We start from the raw sequence: 9,437 nt of genomic DNA on the forward strand, positions 1-9,437 counted from the left end.
TATAGGGTGAAAAGACAATTTTACCCTCATGTGCATTGCATCTTACCAGATTTGACAGAAAAATCTAACTGGGTTAGGGCTAAAGAACAAAATGTGTATGATTTGAAAACATAAAGTACAAAACTCGTCAATTTTAAACATAAAGGACAGCGCCTGCAAATAGGTATAAAGATAAAGGACAATCCTTGCAATTCACTCCCATAATTTATAACTCATATAAACACATATATAGACTATAAAGCATATACTTTATAAATACAAAGATCAACGAGTGTTGTTTTTGTTTGGTTCATATAATCATTTTGTGAGTGATGTAACGTTATCAACTATAAGATTAGAGAACGAATGGATGCACTTCATGGTTGTAGGTTTCCATGACACCCAACGATCCCCTTTCCAAAGAATCGAGTCTTATTGGCCTTTTGTATTGTACTTCTCATACTTTTCATCATATTACGCGGGTGTTTGACATGGTTTACGTGCCTGTAACCCTCTCAACTCTTGCGGAGAGAGTAGAAATTAGTGGCCAAATATTGTATAATTGATAACAAACCAATTCAACCAACATATTTTCAGTAGTTTTTATGTTGAGCATGTTAGCGTTTATACCTTCTTGCTTTCTCATAAGTAAATAACATCTAAAAGTTTGTTTTTCACTTAATTAAGTTACCTGTCGATGTTAGCAACATAATTAATTTAATATTGGTATCCTAGAGTGCTTGTTTTGTGGTGCATATTTCCTCATAGAAAAAGATGTTGGGGCAAGAATGTTGAGTCACATAAAAACTTCTACAGCCACAGGGTTTTTAAAAATTACACCCTAGCATAGTGGTAGATCGAATTGATGTCGTGGATAAAGGAACTGGGAACAAGCATCCACACCAAGCATAAGTATATGCAAGTACACATGTAAGGGAGAAACACACAAGATATTATAAAAAAGGGAAATTGGCCTATAATAATTTCACCTAAACCTTATTGACCATTAATAATCACATCTCAGAATATTTCCCTCACAAGTCTCACCTTTCACCTATTTTTCATACAATGGTCCCACATTAAAAATTCGTTAAGTTTTTTTCCAAATTACAAACTATATTTTTTAGGGCTTTTGATCAGAACGATGATACGAGTCCATTTATGTAAAACTTACTTCGAAATGGTGCTCCAAGTGACTTGATTTTGGTTAATTGGAAATTTAAACACCCAAATTGAAGCGTCGTTTTCATCATTTGGAGCACCGTTTCGATACAAGTTTTACATCAATGGACTCGTATCGTCATTCTAATCAAAAGCCCTAAAAAATTTGTTTGTCATTTGGAAAAAAGCTTAACTCCGTTAAGTTTTTTTAACGGGAGACCATTGTAGGAAAAATAGGTGAAATGTGGGACTGGTGGGGGGAATATTCTGAGGTGGGATTATTAATGGCCAATAAGATCTAGGTGGGATTATTACAGACCAATTTCCCTATATAAAATGCTCTAAATTTTAGTGACCTCTTGGTTGATCTTTCATGTGTTTTTCTCCCCTTTATTACCAAAAAGAAATATTGGATTTTAATAATCTCACTTATTCGTCGTTGGCTGCCAACAGTCCCAACTTCAAAAATAACCACTGGCAATCCCAACTATTGACATATTGGCCACCAATGGACCCTGACTAACAAAACCCTAACGTCGTTAGTCTCTGGTCGTCAGAAATCCGTTTTTGTCCATAAAAAGGTTTCTAAAGGTCCGATCTAAGGTTACAAAGAGGTTTGGGACAAAAATGTTGCGTTTTCCGGCCAAAAAGTTGAGTTTTCCGGTGAAAAAAGAAGTTTTCCGATGAAAAAGGAGTTTTCCGGCTACTTTAATAATTGGGGCTTTTACTAGAAAAAGGTTCCCAAAGGTCCATAATAAGGTTACAAAGAGGTTCGGGACAAAATTGTTGAGTTTTTCGGCCAAAAAACGTTTTTCCGGCGACCGAAGACTAACAACGTTAGGGTTCTATTAGTCAGAGTCCATTGGAGGCAAATATGTTAAAAGTTAGGTCTGTCAGTGGTTATTTTTAGAATTGGGACTGTTGGTGGCCAACGACGAATAGTTAAGATTATTAAAATCCAATATTCCTACCAAAAACGAATGTAATGACTTCAAAGACCCTAAGAAAATTTAGTTTATGGCAATGAGAATGAAAGAATAATAAGAACACACTATACTCCATACGCAGGATAACGTTTATAAGTAATTGGTTGTGTCATATTTTCTTTTTACTAGTGGGAAACCCGCGCGTTGCTGCAGAGTCGATAATACGGGACGAGAATATAATTCAAACCTTAAAACAATAAAAAATTATAATATATTAGGGTGGTTCTCATTATCTGCCTATGCAAACAATCAAACTAAACAAACGGTAAAGTTATTATCGAGGTTTCATTCTTTATACGAACTTTAAAAAAAAAAAATTGGGATACCCTGAATCTTTCTTCTAGACCCGCCACCGGATATAATACAACCTTAATAACAAGATATTTAAATACAAGAAGCACTCCTTAGCTTTTCGAGCAGCTCTTCTGCTTTGTCAACAGTGGCCATCTTTGTAGCCATGCTTAACTAATGATTAAAGCTTCATAATAAGTAACAATATAAATAAACAAAACTGAAGTTTATTTAGATAGCAACTAAATTGTTAAAAACAAATATTTAAAGTTTAAACCTCTGCGTAGTTATTATGTCCAAGAAGCTTAGCCTTTGCTAGCTTCAAAATTTGTTCAATAACAGGAGTATTATCTAAATCTCCACTTAAAGCACCCTCTAACTTGCGCCTTCTGCTTTGTTGCAAGAAACACTCTCTAACTTGTTCAATCCATCTTCCAATATCTATTATTTAAAACTGAAAAAAAAAAAAAACCAAAATTAAATTTGTTATAGTGGCTATATCATTATACTCAAGGATGAGATTATTTTCTCATATACCGGCACCTTAGCGATATGGCATCCATATAGCCTAATTGGTATTGGTATTAGGATTTCTCAAATGCGGATATTCGGTAAAATACAATACGGTATCTGTACCAGCTTTTTTTTGGTATTTTGGCATTCGGTACTGAATTATTACTCTCACCGCTGCAAAAAAAAACATAAAAATGGAACATTACCATAAAACTGACTTATATTTTGCTTATATAAATCAACTTTATAGAGCAAAATCCATTATTTAAGAAGCGTAGTACCTGAACCCCCCACATGTAGGGAGGAGGTTGAGGGCTTGATGCTAAGTAACCAGGTGGAGGCATAGGCGAATAAGCCTGTTCAAGAAGTAATTACATAAACACCACCTAAATTTAGTCAAACAACTCACACCACACATGCTCCAATTTGACTATAAGCTTAAAAGTGTTATAGATACAAAACCTGAAATCCGGTCCAATCAGGTGGGACCGCTCCCATGGCATTGCCTGAGGGCTGCTCTTGAGCAAACAAAAACCAATAAACAATATAGATAAGGAATGTAAGTAAAACAGATTAACAGCATCTATATACATCCCATGACGCACAAGAGTCAAAAGAGAATCAATTCACCTGGGATGTTGGAGGAGTTTCATTTGCGGAATCGTTTGCCTCCTTAACAGGTTATCCATCGTTCTCCTGACTTCCCGTTATTCAGATTTCAAACCACAACCACTGTAATACATGCATTTTTACTTAAAATATTAGAAAAATCAAAAATAAAATAATAAATAATAAAGGCACATTGAGCATGAAATTTGTGGACTTGAAGCCCTAACAGTTAAAATCAAATAAGGAAATAAATAAGGAATAATTAAAGAAAATGATACCTATGGTTCGAAAGCCGATAGACTCGGCTACCGAGCGTTGTTCTGAAGTAGGCACATAAATTGCTTCTTCAAACTTGAGCTTCATAACAGCCGTTTCACATTCTTTTAGTTTCTTTGAAGCATCTGGATCATTAGGAGATATTCTCTTTTACCTAGTGTCATATATAGGCGTACAACAAGAGCAATGTACATTAGCTGTCAACTAAGGATAATTTAAGCACATATTATATGAGTACATAAAACTTGCATACAATTGTAACACAGAAGCACCATCAAGATTCAACGGAAAAAAAGTAACGGGGATCTAAATCGGCCCCAACCCACTATTTTATAGTGGGCCAGAATGTGATCAAAGCGCCCGCTATATAGTAATAACAAACTGACATTAATAAACACAAACACACACCACTGCAAAAAAAAAAAAAAAAAAAAAAAAGCCTCTTCTTTCTAAACCCTAAGGGAGTAGAAAATAATTAAATTATAAAAAAAACTGAAATCATCATATTATCCTAACTAGGGTGTTACACCCGCGCTTCACGGCGGGGCGACCCGATTTTTGATCCGATACAAAAGTATGTCGACACATGTCTTACATCAAGTGGGAAACTCGATTAGAAAAGTATTTACAAAGTAAAAAGGTTGTCAGTGTGAATGCTAATCAACTTAAGTTTATAGCGACATGTAAATAAAAATAGAGACGTCAAAGTTGATTAAAAAGTATTTAGAAAGTTAGGAGGTTGTAAGAGTCAATGCTGAAAATTAAAGGTTATAAGTAAAAAAACAAAAGCACAAAAAAGAAAGAAAAAAATTGTGCAAGGGGTAAAAGCGTAAAGTTTAAACGTTGACGAAAACTGTAAATTACAAAAGAACTTGGTATTTAAGAAACAACAAACAAAGCATAAGGGCCGAAAATGTATATTACAAGAGATGGGAAAAAATACGTAAGTGCAAGTGGTAAAAACGTAAAGTTAAAAAGTTGACGACAAATGTAAATTGTTAAAGAAGTTGGTATTTAAGAAACAACACACAAAGCATAAGGGCTGAAAACGTAAATTAAGAAAAAAAAAAGTCAAAGGTTGTTAGGAAAAGAAAAAAAAAAGAAAAAAAAATTAAAAAAAAAGTTTCCCACCGACATAGCCATTTTATAGTTATACAATAACAACCAGAAGCGATATACCAAATAATTTCCAACTGGTAGTGAGAGCTTGTATATTTCTTCTTTATTTGTGAAAGTTAAAAGTTAGGGTTTAATCCTAACCAGTGGTGTATTTGCACCTTTAATTTCATTATTTCACATTCGTTATCACAAGATCATGTGCAATTTCAAAGTGATTATGTCCAGGTAAAGCATTGAAATACTGCTTAAAGTTACAACTTTCATAGGTTTTTTTTACGGTTAAAAACAAAATTGAGCTTAAATTGTCAAATAAAGTAGTATAAATTAGGGTTTAACCGTAGCCATAGATATGTTTGTACCTTCAATTTCAATATTTAATAACTATTATCACATGTATAATGGAATTGAGGCCGAATGATTGAAAAAGGGGAACAAATTGTTAGTAATTTAAGATGATACATACCTATCGGTAAGGGCGAAGAGAGCATTGGAGCCTTTAAAACTAAAATCAACAGGTTTATCGTTGTCATCGTAAAAGAAAAGGCGTACCAATCGATAGATTACCAGACTGAAGATGATTGTCGACATCTTAATATTTCGGGTGGCTGGAAACGAACTCGAATTGAAGGAGGAACGATTGTATTGATGAAACTAATTATTGCATTGAAGAGGACGATTGAGTTGAAGAAACTGATGATAACATTCAATTTCAATGGAGGGTTTCATAATTGACAGGGGCGATGCAGGGAGAGCAGGGTAGAATGGGAAGAAAAATGAAAAAAATATAAGGTTTTGTTTGTGATTTTTGGTCTGCCATCTTACAAATTGTGTTGTAAATTACTATTATGTGCATATGAAATGCTTTATATAGTATATATAGATATATAGATATATAGATATATATAGATATATAGATTCTTCTCATTACTTTCCACCCATTTCAATTCGAATAGAACTAGTTCATATAAGCAGAAAGGTGGATCAAGAATGGGAGGAAATACAGGGGACTAAAAACCCATAATACTTGCAAGTAATGGCACACCATACTTTTTTTTTGAAAAGTACCATACAATATCTAATGTTAGATGAGGGTGGTGGTGGCGGTAAATAGCAGAGAAGAAAGGATAGGGAGAGAGAATAGGTTTTTTCTTATGAGTTAAAATTATTTGCAATAATATAAATAATGTTATGAATAATTCAGTGGATGACAAAATAGTTGCATAGTAAAAGCGCACAGTAAAGGAAATAATTCAAACGAATTATTATTTATAGGTCCCACCAGTTTTGTTTTTATTTCTTTTTCTTTTCTATATAACGAATGTAATAGATTCGATAGAAGATACAATTGTGAAAAAGAAGAGAGAAATTCTAGTTTGTCTAAAGTCACCAGCTTTCACTTTTGGTTGTCACTGAGTCTTACAAAGAAAGGTTGATCTCAAATGAAAGCTTTTAGGCTAGTTTTATAACACGTTATCAGCACGAGGCGCTGTCAACCAAGCAAATCAACAAAAGCAAAGGAGCTATTACCATACTCAATGTAAGAATTTCATATATTTAAATATATATACATATATATAGGTTGAAAGCCTAAGGGTGCACCAGTGAGTTGCAAAACCATACACCTTTAGGATGATCTTTTAGATCTCGTTTCTCCTTTATATATATGTATACTTATAATATAGTTCTATGATAAATTAAAATTAGTACAGAGGACCTATTGCTCTGGAGATATAATAATCATGGGACTACTAACATTTATTTATGTACCTAACATTTTTGTTTATGCATCTAATATTTATTTATGCCATATAACATTTACTAGCTACAGTGAACTGTTTCAAAACGTATCATGGAAGCCTTAACCAAACGTATGGTATAAGCTTAAATTTTCTTATCTATATAAGAAACTCACTACTCGAGCTAATCTACACATAAGCTACAACTTCTGATATAATTCAACTCATACCCAAAATAACCCATACCCAAACTTTTCTTAGTTTAACAAAACCAAATATTCAAATGGCAAATCTTCCAGTAGCATATGCTGAATCTTCAAATGCAGCAAACATTCATCGATTCCTTCGGTTTACTGATTTACCCAATCGTGAGAGGTATCAAAAACTCAAGAATCTTGAAGTTTTTTCTATTAGCGGTATTGATTGGTATCAGATGGAAATGTTTGATCCAAGTGGTTTACTGGCGAGATTACTACCACCTAATACGCCCTGGCGTCGTTTCTTCGACATCCTAGAACCGTCATACGATGAACTTGTATATGAGTTCTTGTCCACTTTCTATTTCAAATATGATAAAAGTCTTACCGATGAATCTATTCATTTTCGACTTTGTGGACAATCTTATAATATGTCATTAACAGAATTCGCAATTCATCTGGGCATATATACAGATGAAGAAGTTAAACAACCTATTTTTACGGAGGCATCAACCTCTTATTCCCCTGAGGAAATGAAAGAATACTGGCTAAGCCATTCATCGAAAGAGTGGTGTAACAATAATAATTCTATGAAATTCATAGACCCTCGTTATCAATATATGCATCGTGTTTTAGCCAACACTATCACGGGGCGCAAGAATAATCAACATAGGGTTAGTGCTACCGACCTTTTCCATCTGCATAGTATTTTTGAGCAAGTTCCTTGTAATATTGCCCACGAGCTTGCTACATATTTTTTAAATCAACAAACAAATCCTCTGAGAAGTCTCATGGGAGGGTCTTACATTACAAAAATAGCAAAATCATTAGGTGTCTTAAGTAATCAGATTATCCAAGGATTATCTCCACCAAAGGCATCTGGGATTGTAAATTTTAACTCTGTTAGGCTAACCCCTGTTCATAATTATATACTAAATCAACCATTCCAGTCGGAGGAAGCTCAAGTTATCTTAGAAAGTACCTCAATACAAAATTTACAACAATCATTGTTGCAGCTTCCTCAACCGTCTTTTTATCGATTTGATCTACAACCACAGCTGCCACCCATACAAGAACATATTACAACTAACCTATCTCAACCGAACATCTTACAAAACATCTCACCTTTAGTTTTCGAGGAAGATTCAACGATGCAACAAACTTTGTTTGATGAAAACATGATATTCCAAGAGCAGTTAGCATCAGAATCATTTTTGCAATCACCATTACCCCAACAGTTTTTCCAATCACTATTAAACGAAGTAGAACAACAACTGCCACCAATTAATATAACAGAATCATATACGGTACCTCAATTGAATCTACCTTCAGATTCAATAGGAGTCGAAGTGGCTAGGTTAAACGATCAGATTCGAAATTTGTCTAAACAAATAAAACGACTGACAGAAAGAAATAAATGGTTGGAAGACATGCTAAAACAAATAGCTAATAGTATGCAACTAACTCTACCACCTTCACCACCTTATGATTCTGAGTCTGAATTTGATTCATTATATAATGTAAGTTTGTTCAAATCATAATAGACTATCAAATTATTATGATTAAATTGTTTTACATTCTATTTTGTGTTTTTACTTACAAGTAATACATATATGATCATAAATAAGAAGTTTATGAATCATAATCAGTTGGCATGACCGGTTAGACCACACCGAGTCAATGTTGATGTAAATTGTATTGAAGAACTAGAAGATTCTTCAAGTTGGTAATTAGCATACAATATTTTCTCTTAAGGGAAATTCATTATTTACCAACCAAAGTAGGGTGAGAATCCCTAAATATTCTGGAAGTGATTAAAGGATATGCATATCCAACATGATACCGTTTAGTGTTTTTAAATCTATGCATCGTCTAAATGGTTATCAAATCCACAACCTGAAGTTTGTGTGATTATGGCTTAGCTAATGTGATAGCAAGCATATTATTCCAGATTGATATAATGATTTTGATAATAAATCAATTTCACATAATGATCATTGCAATACACGTAAAACTTCATGTAGTTTGGACATGATTTATTAAGACAATCACTGGATGTGTTTGCAAAGTGTATGATCATGAGAGCAAAAGTTCATGTATCAATTCACATCAAGCCAATAAGTTGTAATTCTCCCCATATAGTTGGTTTTTGGTCAGGAACCAAAGATGTCTCATCAAAGGTTATGGTTGTGCGACATATATTAAAACTCACCGCACAAAGATGGGACTTCTAAAAGGTTTGAGAATATGTTGGGTATAAACAATCGTCTGTGATTGAATACTTAAAGCCATTAGTGAGAAATTCGTTTATGGCTCATTGGTTTTCACTTTAGTAAATGAATGTTCCCAACATTAGGGGGAGAACAAGCAGTTGGAAAGTGAAAAGTGAAATGAGCTATCATGTCATCTTGATCCTCAGACTATAAACTATGAACTAGAAGGTTAAAGTATAATTCATTTACCAGTATTAAAGAACAAATTACTAGACAAGTTCACTGACCTAAATAGAGTGACTAAGTAAGTCACATAATCAACTGCTTATGCTCCAGTTATATTTGTGTCCCAAAAGG

General features: G+C 33.7%; 1 long non-coding RNA gene across 2 annotated transcripts; it reads right to left on the minus strand.

Annotated features, from left to right (window-relative positions):
• Positions 1 to 2,350: 2,350 nt before the first annotated feature.
• Positions 2,351 to 6,016, minus strand: LOC110937313. Of its 2 annotated transcripts, none has more exons than XR_002590702.2 (8): positions 5,398 to 6,016; positions 3,818 to 3,969; positions 3,561 to 3,662; positions 3,393 to 3,443; positions 3,212 to 3,286; positions 2,955 to 3,104; positions 2,695 to 2,871; positions 2,351 to 2,591 (listed from the first exon to the last, which is right to left on the minus strand). It is a non-coding gene; the product is annotated as an uncharacterized LOC110937313 (long non-coding RNA). The 2 variants fall into 2 exon arrangements; XR_004890632.1 differs by having other exon boundaries at positions 3,054 to 3,104; positions 5,398 to 6,015.
• Between the last annotated feature and the right edge of the window lie 3,421 nt (positions 6,017 to 9,437).

The sequence above is a fragment of the Helianthus annuus genome, chromosome 4 (genome assembly GCF_002127325.2).
Source record: "Helianthus annuus cultivar XRQ/B chromosome 4, HanXRQr2.0-SUNRISE, whole genome shotgun sequence".
In the NCBI taxonomy this organism is placed as follows: domain Eukaryota; kingdom Viridiplantae; phylum Streptophyta; class Magnoliopsida; order Asterales; family Asteraceae; genus Helianthus; species Helianthus annuus.